At 54.2% G+C, this 14,069-nt stretch overlaps 1 protein-coding gene across 1 annotated transcript in view; it reads left to right on the top strand.

Moving 5' to 3' along the window:
• Positions 1-14,069, top strand: part of SMG6 (SMG6 nonsense mediated mRNA decay factor) — a gene marked incomplete at its 5' end in the record, with an annotated part of 28,224 nt that overhangs the window by 9,228 nt on the left and 4,927 nt on the right.

Genomic DNA, 14,069 nt, shown 5'->3' on the forward strand with positions numbered 1-14,069 from the left:
GAGCTCATCCTCTAGGAATCCTCACGCCGCTTTGGCACACGCGGCCTGCAAGAGCACTTGCCAGGGAGCTCTGGGCTGCCTGTCCTAAAATGGCTGTTAAGGACGGGAGTTGAGCAGAATTTGGGAAGCCCTCTGCATGCAGCGGGGCCCGGAGCTTCTCGGATACGGCTGCGCTTTGTTACCACTTTGTGACTTCAGCTGGGTGGGACGGGGGTGAAGTCGTGGAGCTTTGAAGGATGAGCTGTGGCACAAAGCTGCGGCGTTTGTAAGACGTCACTGCCCTTGGTTGTTTTCCTTCTCCCTCAGCTTCCCTTCTGGAGCCCTTTGCTTCCTCACCATCGTCGAAAGGAACGTGCCAAGCTTTAGCCTCTCCATAAATCATTGATGAAGATGCTTTGACATAAGATGCTGTGAGTGTTTTTGAGGCACTAGGGGTTTCTGTTTTGCAGTGCTCCCACGTGATGGCCAGCGAGGCAGCGCCGTCTCGTTCACAGCGCGGCGCTGTCTGCTAGAGCTTGCCCTTGCTCTGCGCGGGGTGGGCTGCGCTCTCTGAAGTGCAGGTTGCTGACAAAACCTGTGCAGATTCTGCGTCTGGTTAGTACCATTAGTCTCGATTTCTTTGTTTGAAACGTTGGCTCGTTGAAAGCGTGAGCCTTCTGACTGCGGGGAGGCTGCACGGTCAGAAATCCAATGGCAGAAGGGCAGGGGGAGCTGAGGGCACAGGTTGGGACGTGGCTGGTGTTGGCAGCTGGGGTGGTTGTGCCCGCTGCGGTGCAGAACTCCTCGCGTTGGCACGACAGCTTCTGGGGCCGCACTGCGGCCGCGTCGCTGGAGCGAGCCGCGTTCAAAACAACCAGGTAGAAAGGAAAACTTAGATCTGTGTCGCTGCCAGAGCTCCTGTGCTGTGGTGCTGCGGGCTGGAGAAGGCAGCAGCTCTTCGGGATGCTCTGCTCTCCTTAATGCTGCAGCTTCTGACCCTCGTCCTCGCTGCGTTGGGTGGTTTGTGGCTCTGGAAGGGTGCGGAGCAGGCTGTGAGTGGCCACTGTGTGGCACTGTTTGGCCTCGGCAGGACCCTGCCTGCGCTGGGGCAGGCAGCAACCCTCATCTGCATCCTGGCAGCACCTCTGCCCCACATCCCCGGTGGAAGGGAAGGGCTCTTCTCCCGGGTGATGTGTGCCAGTGCTTACGTGTCACTGTGGGGAAGTGAGTCTAACCTGTGTCATCGCCTCCTTGATCCCCCCCATGCTGGCTTTGGCCCTTGAAAAGGCTGAGCCAAGCCAGCTGGGCTCTGCAGGTAGCTCCTGGACCATCAGTCTTTACGGCAGGGGCCAGAGAATTGAATTTTGCAGGATGGAATAGGAGAGTGTTCAGCTTTCAGCAGCAGATGTAACACCGCAAGCGTAGACCCGAACAGCTCTGGACGTGCCCAGGGCAGAGCTGTGCAAAAGAGGCTCCTTCTGCCCTTCAAACAGAGGCTGCTGCTCCCAGCCCCTCTCAGGTCAAACATGATGGTGTTTCACGGTGGAGAGGCTGGCTGTTTCACAGGTGACAAGCAATTGATTTGGGATGTTTTGTGTCCTCGGTGGTCGCTCGCTTCCTTGTGCGGGCGGTTAGGTGCCAGCCCTGCGACTGGCACGCTTGGCAGGGAGGTGCTGAGCGATGACCCTCCCAGGACCTGCTGATGTGCACGCTGTCAGCGAGCAGAGGGGCTGCTGGCTTTATTTTCCCTTCTGCAGCCCTGCACAAAGGCACAAACATTGCTTTATTTTGGGGTTATGAGCCGGCTGAACGGAGTTAGTTAACCATGATGCAGCGCGTGCTGCGGCCTTTGCTGTGACAGGAAGAGGTGGCATACGGTGCTGGCAATTTGCCTTGGCACTCTGTGTTTAGGTAGGGACTTGGCATAGCTGCTTCTTTCCCAGTTTGCTGCATCGTGTTTTCTAGGAATCATAGAATGGCTTGTGTTGGAAGGGACCTTAAAGATCCTCCAGTTCCAACCCCCCTGCCATGGGCAGGGACACCTTCTGCTTCCCCAGGTTGCTCCAGGCCTCATCCAGCCTGGCCTTGAAGACAGCCAGGGATGGGCATCCACAGCTTCTCTGGAAGTCAGGAAGATGCAGAGCGTACCATCTGTCCACATCGTCGGGCTCATGTCTCTGGCTCCTTCCTCAGTAACTGGCTTTGGCAGGGAGGGCACGGGACGGGTTCAAAGCCAGCTGAAGAAGTATTTGGGTTGCAGCCTGGCTGGTTTGTGCTTAGGGTGTTATCCGTTGTGCCTGCAGCCTTTTGGGGTTTCAGTCTGTGAATGGCTGGTCTCTGTGGTCTCTCATGTTGCATGTTTCTAGGTGTGCAGCAGCAGGAGAGGCCAGGCTGACCCGGTGCCCTGCTTTCCTGGCAACGTCCGGTCACTTTGTGTGGGCTTCCAGTAAGAAATGCCAAAAAGGAAGCCGAACCAATGAGCAGCTGTATTGCTTTTTTGTTAAAAACCAGCTGGATAGGGCAAAGTGAGCTGAAGAGCTGAGTCTCTGCCATTTCTTCTCTGCCACTGGTTTCATTTGCCGTAGGTCTGTATCGATCTTCAACCTTGATAGTACCGTACGCAGCTTACTGCGCAGACCGTGAACTGGTACAGTAAACAGGGCCAACGTGCTGTCAGTCTCTTGAGAAAGTGTTAATATTACACTGAGTTTGAGATTTTAATCATCCCTGTCAGGAAATGCTGAGTTAAGGTTCCCACAGTTGCTGCTGCCTGCGCTCTGCTGTAGATACTTCCTTGTGTTATCACGCAGCGTGCATGCACTGCTAAAGCTTGCTCCATAGCTGCAGCCTAGATTAGGGAAGAGAGGTTTTCCCTTGGCACAGCAGTAATTGAATAATTCTTCTCTCCAGATGTCGGAATACTTTAGCATCATTAAAGAATTAAGTCTCCCAGCCTCTTTGCAAGAGGTCAGTCTTGTAGAGCCATCAAAAGTTTGGTGGGGCCACCCAAAAAGCTCTTAGGAAAGCTGGGGCCGAGATTCGCTGTCTCAGCCCTGCACGTCGGCCGCAGGAGCCTTCCCCTTTCCCTCAGCCTGCTGATGTGGGCCAGAGGTACTGTGTTTGCCTGGTGCTGGGTGCCCATGGAGCACCAGCCCCTTTGCAGCAGCAGAGAAAATTGTGGTGGAATTGTTAGTTCTGAAGTTCAGAGCAGGTTTGATCCTCTCTTTCTTTACACAGGCTTTATTCCAGCAGCAGGGATGGCGCAGCAGGCTTTCCACAAGTGAGCAGTAACCACCGCCAGGTATTGATTACCCACCTACCAAAAAAAGAGGACAGAGTGGTCTCAAAAAGGTGAATGTAGTGGGTTTCTTACTTTTGTCATCTTTATCGCCTCCTGGGCTCCTCTTGGGAAGCCTGCTCAGGTGTCACTGTGCCGGTAGTGGGTGCGAGTCCCAGGGGGTGTCGGAGCTGTAAACGCTGCATATCTTGGGGTCCTTGCTTGTATTTTCTTTGATATGAGCAGTGCTGATCTCTCTTGGATCCAGTCATCTTCCATCTACCACGTCCTAGGAAATCAGATGAGTGCCAGGCACGCTGGGAAATGGTCCTCTACAGCTGGATGAGGGTACTGTCTTCCCAAATCAGCAGGGGTGGTGAGGGCTCTCCTGCTTTTTTTCCCTCTAGGTGGCAGGACTTGGCTAACTGGGAACTTGCCCAGCAATGCCTCGTAGGGGCTGTCTTCACAGCTTGCTCCGTTTTCTTTCCCAGATGAGACATCTCTAAGGATTCTCATCTTCTGTCTTTCTCAGTTCTTCTCCCCTCCTTCATTTTACCCGCCTTTGCCTGCCTCGCCTGCGCACCTTGACGCTGCGTCCACTTACACTTCCACAGCCCTGTTGCGGTCCAAGGCTGGGGAAGGCACTTTGGGGATCACCTGTGCATCCAGGAGCACTGGGGGGGTCCTCAGGCCTGCCCAAGTCATTGTCTCAACAGAGGTCACGTGTCCTTAGTGACAAGGGTCGCTGTCCGAGCCAGCTCCTGCACATTTCACATCTGTTTTTCCCTTGGCAGTGGTGGTGTTTCTGCTCTGTGTGCTTGTTCCTCTCGGGCAGCAGCCGCTTGGGTGACTCTGGGCTGACTCCTTCTCCTGCCTGGCTTCAGCTGATGCGATTTTTTTATCTGGGGGAGCTATCTCTTGGGCTCTGCACCTGAAGAGGGAATAAAAAACCCTCGTCTTAGCCTGGTAGTGGTTTTGGTGGGGGTCTCCTGGCCATTTTGGTCCATCAGCCTGTCCTTTGCTTGGACCAGTCCCGCATGGGAGCAGTAGTGACCCGTGTTTGGGGTCGGGGTTGCCTTGATGTCACTACCTGCGGTCCCTGGGAGCATCTGGTTTGTTGAAAGGCCACTGTGGGTTGAGCTGGGCATCTGTCACTGTGGCTTACCCTTCGCTCCTGCGAGTGTACCCGCAGAGGCAGCCCCCTTCACTCTCGGCTCTTTTCCATTGCACGACTAGAACTCAGCGACAGGCAGAAGTGGAAGTGATGTGGTGCTGAAACGATGGGTGTTCTTCCATGTAGATGCCTGGATAAGAGGCTGTTTGGGGAACTCTGTGTTTTCTGGAGCGTCTGCTGCCGGGCTGGTGGGAGCGTTGCTCCGCGCTGCCAACGTGGTTGGGCGCATGTTGTCTTTACAGGGAAGGTTGATCTTTTCCATGCAGGCTCTCATGAATAATTCCTGTTGGCTGAAGTACAGGGCTCCCTCCGTTTGCTACCTCTGTGGTGTCAGGTGGGCAAAGTGCTCAGGATGGTCCTTTTTTTAGGAGCTTCTGCTCTGGAAAATCAGCGCAGGCAGCTGGAGCTATGCCTCTGGTTTAGATGGGCAGCGTGAACCCACAGGCATGCCTGCCTTCCCCCTGCTGCTAGGACATGGCTCCCCAAAAGAGCAGCTCTGTAGGCTGCACATGATGCCCTGGAAGCCTGTGCTGCCTCTCGCGAGCTCGGGGGGGCTTCACCCACCAGTATGTGCCTGTGCAGGGAGTGGAGGGACTGGAAACCAGTAAACCAGTGGTGTCCAGAGCTGCCCAGCAGGCTTTTCTACTGAAGCTGTTTGTCGTGATGCATCTGACCCGCACCAGGGCGGTGGCCCGTGTGTGTTCCCAAAGGGAGGTGACACACGAAGGAGTGTCCCCTTGGGTTTTTTCTCGGCGCATGGTAGCGGGATATACACGAGGTCTTGCAGCCAGGCCAAGGCTCGGGCTGCCGTCGGCACCCCGTCACAGGAAGGCGCTTGTGTTACGTCAGGTTTGTCCCTGCTACGGTCCGGTGCTCTCGAGTATTTGACATGAGTGACCCGGCTGTGGTGTGTTGCATTATGGTCTGTCCTTGCTGTCAAGGGGACGGCAGGGCTTCCCCTCCGCTCCTCTGCAGTGCTGCAGGGCTCTGCTGAGCCTCCCCTGCGGCACAGACGTGAGCAGAGCAGCTCTGCAGGGTGGCAGTGCCAGGCGCTGCGCTCAGCTAAAGGCTGCTCCTCCTCATTTCTCTCCTTTACCCACCACCCACACGAAAGAAATCCAAGCGGAGGTGTCGCATCCTTAATTTTTGTGCCCAGAGCGGGACTCAAGAGGGAGAAACCTGGAGTTCCTCTGTCCCCAGCCTTCCTCACCCCTGCAAGCGTGCAGGAAGCTCTTGGGTTTGGTTACTCATTTGTGGAGGTCAGGACTGGGTCTGGGGTTTTTTTCCTTTGTGTTTAGGAAACGGTTTACAAACTGTTTTGAGCATGGGGGGAGCCAGTGGCGTGCGAAAAAGGCTTCTCAGCCTCTCTGCTGCCGGACTCGCGCTAATTCTCTGCCTTGCCTCCTTTTCTGTGATCTCTTTCTTGGTTGGCAGGCTGAGTATTTCTGAGTGCTTTCCCCAGCCTGCAAACCCCTCCGCCTCCAAATATGACCTCGGTCACCAAACCACCTTGGGGCTTTATTTTTACTCTAGCCGTTTGGTTTCGCGTGGTAAGGCTGGTTTCTTTCCCCCAGCAGTCAGAAGGCTCCTCTGCAGAGGAAGTCAAAGAGTGCCAGGCTGCAGTTGAAGCTGGTTAAACACTAAAACCACACTCTTGGCCTCTCTGGGTTTGAGACGTGACATTCAGCCATGCAGCTTAGCGCCGGCTCTTTTTTGCCCACCAGTTGTGGGCCATCCCTGCGCTTAACTTTTTTGAATAAACTCTGGTTTTTTTTTACTTTGAAGTGCTGGTACAGACCTCCTCAGCTGCAGCTTCTGCATTAACTCTCCACCCAGAAACGCCTTGTCCGGGCTCGTGATTTTTCTGTGGATGCTCGGTGCTGCTCGGCTGAAGCTCCCGGAGCTTGCAGAGCTTGGTTTGACGATTTTTTTAGCCTCTGCACACGTGTCATGTAGAACCCACATGTTGCTTTCCAGCACAACCTGACCTTTTGTCGCTACCCAGAAAAGTGAAGGCTGAGCTCTCGCTAAGAGTTTCCAGCAGTTGGTGTTGATCTTTCTTTTTTCCACTTTTCTATTTAGACCGTGTTGGTGGTTTTAGTTAACTGTGAGGAACAAGGCAGGGACTAATGTTCCTTGTCGGTGTCTCTCCCATTCGTGTTCTCCTTCCGGTTACAGGCATCTGGTGCTAATGTGTGTCGGAATATCGAGGTGGGAGCATGAGGACATCAATGACTTAGCTTGTGTGAGGGGCTCTGCTTTATCCCAGCGCTCGGAGAGGCTGCGGTGAGGCGGGGGGTGAGGCTTCAAGTTCCAACAAGCTTCTCATACTCTAAACCCAAGCACAGTCGTCCAGAAACCGCCTTTCCCTGTCAGTCACTCTTCCCTCATTTCCTCTCCTGCTGGGGCTGATCAGCCAGGGATCTGTGTGTAACCAAACCCCCTCCCGCTGCTGCACTTCAGTCCTTGCTTGTGGCAGGGGGTTTGATCCAGGCACTGCAGGGTGATGTTGGGAGAGTTTGCCCTTCGGATGAGGATAGTGCCAGGACTGGCAGCAAGGATAAAGGAAGTAAAATGCCTTAGCAGTGTTGGGAATTTTCCCAGGGCAGAGTGAAGGCTGTAGACTTGATTTCTCCTTGAGCTTTATTTTTTTGGTTGTTAGTCTAACCTTGATCTTTGTCTGAAGTTGGCCCAGGCCAACTCTTTCTGCTGCTCTACGCTTTTTGGGATGGGCACCTCGTATTCCACAGCCAAACCTCTTAATTCTGCCACGGGGAATGTTTATTTCTCTTCAGCATTGAATGAGCTGTTTCCAGATGGGCTTCGTATCCACTGTGGAGGTGGGTATTAGGAAAGAAACTTCCTTCCGGAGGATCAGGGAGTGGAACCTGCTGGAATCTGTGTCATTTCCTCTGTCCTTGGCTCTATTCTTCCTCCTGTGGAGACTTCGTTGCGGTGTGATTCAGAGCGGAGGGGGAGATGCCTTTGTGCCCTGTCTCCTAGTGCCCAGGTAGAAGCACAGGCTCCAGAATTACTTCAGGAACACGTCAGGATGGATAACTACCTTCTGGTCACGAGGGGCTGCTGTTACCCTTGCCGGTGAGCGCGGCTGGGAGAGCGGGAGCGTGAAGATCGCGTGCGATAGTGCCGTCATCCTTCTGGAAGGCTCTGTCTGCGCAGCCTGTTGGCCAAATGTCTTCCCTGTTGGCCTGACTCCATCCGAAGCCTGTCAGGGTTAGATCTCCTCAGTCTTCACCCATAATTTCTCACATCATCTCGCTCCTTCATGCTTTTTAACCCTACAAATAATCAAGTTGGAGGAGTGAAGAAGGCTGACAGCACCCTGAGCAATTAACAGGAGATCTCTCACGACCAGAACTCGTCAGACGTTTCCCGGGGTCACTTTTCTGTCGCAGGAAGGGAATGCTGTTTACTCCTGGCAAACAAACTGTATGTGTTTTGAGCCTAAACTGCTTTTGGCTGGTTGGGGCTGCTTTGGTGCCCACCGAGGGTCCCTGCTTCTTATAAGGTTATTTATTCACGTGGCCTCTGCCTTACCTGCCGGCCAAGGATCAGCTCTGCCCGGGCCATCTCCCTTCAGTGTTTAACCAGATGCAGCCACGAGGCGCTGAGCTCCTATCCTAAATGACCTGCAGCACCGGAGCCAATTTGTGAGAAGTTTTGTGTTGGAAGTGAACTTGATATCTCAGCTGAGGACTCTCTGGCATGTTTGCAGAGATTCATAGGGTTTATGGCCAACAGGGACCATTAGATCATCTAGTCTGATCTCCTGTATATCACAGGTCCTTAAATTTCACCCCGCTACTCCTGTATGAAGCCAAATAACTCGTCTTTGGCTAAAGCTACACTTCCAGAAAGGCATCCAGTCTTGAGAATCCACCCTTTTCCGGAGGAGCTCATTCCAGTGATAATTGCACGGGTTCTGAAACACTCAGACCTGACTTCCAGCGTGAACGTTTCCAGTTTGGTCTTGCGCTTTGCTATTCTGCGAGCGTAAAGGAGCCCTCGAGCACCACGCAGGCGCTTCGCACCCTGAGATCAGATCGCCTCCCAGTCCTTTTTTGATCCACTAAACAGAACGAGCTGTTTAGGCTTTTCACTGCAAGGCATCGTTTCTAGCCTTTGAATCTCTTTTATGGCTGGTTTCTGGATGCTGTCCAACTTTACAGCATCCTTTTCAAAACAAGGGCACCAGGGCTGGATGCAGCATTTCAGTGTCAGCCTCGGCAGTGCCGTATATAGACGTGAGTGTGCTGTCCGGTGCCTGCCCCCTGCTTGTACGTCCGAGCGACGCGTTAACCCTTCCTACCGGACACTGCGTTGGGAACTTGGCCCTTGTAGTCCCTAGAGCCTTTCCGGAGAATCTGCCTCGGGCACGGTCTCCTGGAGACTTAATTTTACACGATCCCAACTGCATGACGTGATCTTTGATGCTGGAAAACCCCGGATTTTGAAGCGATTATAATAACCTCGTGTGAAGGCGCTGGAGCCGTCGTTCCTTACCGCTCCGTCGGTGTCACAGGCGGTTTGACAGCAGAATTCGCTGTCAGTTCGTCGATTAAAAACGTGGCTAGTGAGTCTCTACCGACCTCTTTCCATCCAGTTCAGTGAGGGTCCCTGCTTCTTACGAGGCTACTTAATCAGTTTATTTAATGGCAGGCTTTTTTTTTTCGAGAACGTTGCATATTACTAATTCATAGAAACCAAACTTAGGTACAAGTTTGGTTGAAAAGGAAGTAAAGTGAATATTCTGTGTGATCTGTTTTCCTTATATTGACAGTTTGACTAGTAAATTCGTTATGAAATAATGCTAAATTTATTTATAGGATGGATATTTGCTTTGGAGCCTGCAAAGTCACCACTGCTTAGGGGTTTTTTTTAGGGTTACTGAAGTGCACAATTTTCTTGCTTAACGTTTCTCATCTCACCTGTTCCCTGCAGTGCTAAAGGGAAAACTCACCAGCTCCTTGGTTTTTCTGGGGGGCTTCCTAAACGCCTCTTTCTCTTGCTGGGTTGCTGATTTGCAATGCTTACAGCCATGAGGAGTGTCCTGAAGATGTAACTGGTGCAGTCCAAGAGACCAGGAAGCTGTAGGAGTGTCTCGATGTCTCTACCTGGAAATGAATGTTGTGTATCTCAAGTGCACAGCGCGTGGAGATTCCCTTTTTCTTCCATGTCGCAGCAAATGGGATTTTACGTTTGTGTAGTGTCTGATGTGCTGTATCAGGATTCTTGCTGGAATTGCTTCTGATGCCACAGAAATAGGTGCATTTCAGGGCAGGGCATTGCAGCTGCTCACCAGCTCTTGCGCTGGAACAGCCACGGCAAGCTCCGCATCCATTTGCGGCTGCAGGTGGTGTGTGTAGTGGGAAGGATTATGGTAATGAGCCCGGCTGGAATGTGCCCACAGCTCTGTGGGTATCTTGTAAATACTGCAAAATTGCCAGACAAACTTAATAGCCCTTTTGTCTTGGCTTCGTGGCGTTGGTAGCCCTGTGCACAAAGTCCCTCCAGCACTTTGTTGCGATTGCACCTGTAGCGGTAAAAACCTTCCCGGGATCTTGAGCCCCTGGCAGCGTTTTGGGCGTTTCAGGAAGCTCCCTATTGATGCTCCGTGTTATTTCAGCAAGGTACTGCCGTGGAAAACACCAGCCAGAGCTGTGCCGTGGGGTCAAGGCTCAGGCTCCTCTTTGGAAGGCTCCGGAGGCGACAGCGGGCTGCTGTTGGATGGGGCGGTGTGAAGCTTTGAAGGAGCTGCCTGTGAAAGAGGCACAAGCCTGCTGGCTAACGTGGTATCTAGCCCTTGAGCTGTGTGTGGGAATATGGCATGGTTTGGGTGCCTGGATGTTATTTCATGGAGTTCTCAGCAAGGAAGCTATGCCTGGGAAAGCCTGGCTGCCCAAGAAACCCTGAAAATATTTGGGATGAGTGTGGTACGTGTTTTGGAGCGGAGCTGTGTGGCTCTGTGGTCTGTATCCCAACCCCTTGTCACTGAGGAGACCCCTAGACTCAGGAGAACATCCCGCTGTGCTCCAGTCCCTTCCACTCCGGTGGAGACAGCGCATTTGTTACAGGCAGTTTTGCATCTGGTCTCTTGATTAATGGACTTGTCTTTTGCAGCCTATTTTGACTCTGACACCGCTCTCTGCTCCACAGATGCTTTGCTGATGTTGAAGAAAGTTTGCCTCGCTTGATAAAGACCAGATCCTGAAATTTACTTCCAAACCTGAAGTAACAATTTTTAACTCGAAATGCCTTTTCCCCAGGAGTTGCTGCTCCAGAATCCTTCCCTTATTTGGTGCCTCCTTCACCGCTGGGACTGATGCTCAGGTGCCAAAGCTCTGTGCGCTCCTCGCCGTGAGCCAAACGGGTCCGTGCTGGGTTCGAGCGTGGCAGCTCCGCTTCCCGGCCCAGTTTGTGGCTTTTCCTGCCTGCCCCAGTGGCGTTTCCAGTGTTTCTCCGCTGGGAGACAGGTTTTCAACCCTTTTGGTTGGTGCATAGTCTCTTGGGGTTGGGTCTTGCTTGCTTTGCTGGCTCAAGACGTGACAAACCTTTCCTGAAGCTGTCTGAGTGCCTGTTCTGTGTGCTGTCAGGATGCACTCCTCGTGGCCTCTCCGTGATTTCAGCTGGCTCTTCCAGCACCGTTGCTATCTCCGGCCGCTCCGCGAGAAGTTGTTAGTCACTGTTGATTTCTTCCATGGTAACAAACCCAGTTTGGTTAGAGGTGCGGTGTGTGAGTGCTCCCCAAGCAGCAGCGGGCTGCTTCCTCCGGTGAGGTTGCCTCTTCCCAGGTGGATTTAGTCTGTCGGCACATGCTGACTCATGACAGCCAAACCAGCTGTTTTCAGCTTCAGGCACTACTGTGTGCAGGGACCCCTTCTTCTTCTTGACAGCTGGTTTGTTTTTATAACTAATGCCTTCACTATATGCTCATAACTTCCATATCTGCGATGCCCGCTTTTCAACTGGAAGGGCCAAAATCCATTTTTTGACATAGTTTTGGTGTTGTATAAGCCTCGCTCGGCGGGCTCTTCCCAAGCGATCAACTGGGACCAGCCAGGTTGGGTTCCCTGTCCCGAGGGACTGGGCAAAGGGCAGCGGTGCTTGTGCCCTGACTTCCCCTGGCATCCTGCTGTCCGTACAAGGACCGTTTTCGGGAAACCCTTGGAAGGTGGCCGCCCTTGGACCGCACGGTGCGTGCGGTGAAGGCAGGGAGTTGCTGCAGCACCAGGGCAGTGAGCATGCTGGCAGGGCTTTGGGGAAGTGCTCCTCTCTGCCATGTGAATGCAGAACAGCAGGTGACGGGACTTCCTCCTCCCTGCCCCGAATCTGGCTGACGGGTGGCCGTTCCCCTCCGTGAGAAGCGGTGTTGGATGGGAGGAGCAGCGAAGGCTCCCGGAGACGGAGGGACAGGTGAGTCACTAGAGAAGGAGTCATTCAGAGAAAAGCCCAGTCAAAGCAGCCCGTGGCCTTAGCGTGAACTCGGAGATGAAAGGTCCAAAGTTAAGTGATGAGCTCATCAAAACCTTGAGGCTGTGGGAGAAAAAGTGGCGAGGGAGGCGCGAGAGGTGCCTACTTGAGATGCCACGGTGCTGGGGCACACGGGGCTCTGCCTGGGCTTGCTGGGTTCGTGCTTAGGTTGGCAGGAGGTGTGAAACAGGCCTCTTTCCTAGAGGCAGGTATCCTGCTTCCTTTAAAAAGAAATTATAATGTATGTGCATGCCTGTATCTGCGTCCCAGTTCAGCACTGGTTCCTGTGGACTGTGACTGGTTACTCCTTGGGATTGCCGGCGAAAAGGCTGAGCATGAAACCCGCCCCGAGAAGGTGGGGGTGAAGCCAAGGTCCTGGCGAGCCCTCCCAGAGCCGGGTGTCTCAGTGGGAACTCTCCAGGCACGTCCCTGCGGGGCACAGGCGTCACTTTCCATTCAAGGTGGGGAGTTTTGGTACTCCCCCGCTGCCGGGAAAGTGGTGTGGGGAGTGCAGGCTGAGCGTTCCCGGCTCTGCGGGTGGATGTGGGCCTGGAGAAAATCTCCTGTTTCCATTTCTTCTTTCCCCCACGTGCAGCCTGCCCCTCGGCATTGCGGCAGGCTTTCCAGTGGGGAAGAGCCAGTCGGGAGCTCCTGCTCTTTTCCATATCCCCCATCAGGGACCGTGGAACCCCTCCTCCAGCTCCTGCAGGCAGCAGCAGCGCGTGGGCTTGGTGTGGGGCAGAGCACTGCCCGCTGCCCCACCAAGGCTCTTGGATCTGAGCTGGGGCTCCGACTTGGCAGGCTGTGTCACCCCGTCCGGGTACGTGACCACAGCCGGAGCCACGGAGCTGCTCACTAACCAGCTTTCCACCTGCACAAGCTGTTGCCTGAAAAAACACTCCCATGTTAAAGGCTTCAAGCCCTTGCTGTCCTAAGGAGGGCGGTGGAGAAGCAGCAACATCCCGGCTTTGCTGTGCTGTCCCAGTATTCCCCAGTCCCGTCCAGGTTTCATCTGCAGAGTTAATAAAATGGTGGCAAATAAAGTCACGTTCCAGTGGAAAGGACTCTTTAGGGCAGCAGTAAAATAGTGAGTAAGCAAGAACCCCTTGCTGCGGGGGCCACTTTAATTGGTCTGGCTTGTTTTATGAGACAGGTTTTATGTTCAAACTCGCACATGGCCCAGGAGCGACTCTGCAGCAGGGCATCCTTCTCCCGCATGGCTCCTCTGGGAACGCGGCCCGGGTTAATTACACCTACCCGAGCGACCGCGCCGAGCAGCTGGCATAAGTCATGGTATGAGCCGAGGGGTTTGGCAAATGAGGGTGGGGGCTAAGGCTGGAGCTCGGGCTGCCCGTGGTCAGCATCCCGGGCAGCCAGGCCTGGCAGGGAGCTGCCTGGAGGCATTGGCCGTGGCTATCTTGGACTGCCTCGCTCTTGGCTGGGCATTGCCTCAGCCCTACCCAGTGACCTCATCCTCCCCCTGTGCGTCTGGACCCTCTGAGATAGGAGTCGGCCTCGCTGACCTTCGCAGAGGGGTTCAAGATGTAAAAACCTCGCGTGCATGGGAGCGGAGCGGCGCGCTTAGCCTGGGTCGCTCCTGGTCAGCGTCTCCCGGCGCGGGGCTCGGAGCCTGGCTTTCCTCAGCGAGCTGAGGCTGTGCAGGCACGCGGGTGTGAGAGGAGAAGGTAAGAGTGAGGCCAGTCCCATCCTAGCGTTGCAGAGCCACCTCAGGGGCCTGGCAGAGTGACTGTTTACCCACCCACAGCCGCCTTAAAGCCATTTAGATAAGGCCTGGGAAAGCCCAGAGCTCTGCTGAGCTGGCAGAGGTGGCTCAGAGCAGCAGTAGGTGGTTGTTCTGCTCGGGTTTTGCTGTTGCTGGACCCAAGCAGGGCAGGAAGCTGCCATGTGCTACAGCCAGCTCCCCCGCGTCGCTCTGGTAGTTCGATAGCAGCATCGCCGCTGCAGCCTTTCGGGGGCTCTTCTGATCCATCTAAACACCGTCTCCCACTCTGGAATTGTGTAAGGCTGGAGTTAAGGGATGCAGCATCACCCCGACGCTCCCGTGGTTCTGAAAGCTGCTCCTTGCAGCAGGAGCAGCAACTCGCCGCCTTGGTGTAGGACATCCCGCTCCCTCTGCGCCTTGGGGGA

Source organism: Eurypyga helias, unplaced genomic scaffold (assembly GCF_000690775.1).
Source record: "Eurypyga helias isolate BGI_N326 unplaced genomic scaffold, ASM69077v1 scaffold1450, whole genome shotgun sequence".
Lineage (NCBI taxonomy): Eukaryota > Metazoa > Chordata > Aves > Eurypygiformes > Eurypygidae > Eurypyga > Eurypyga helias.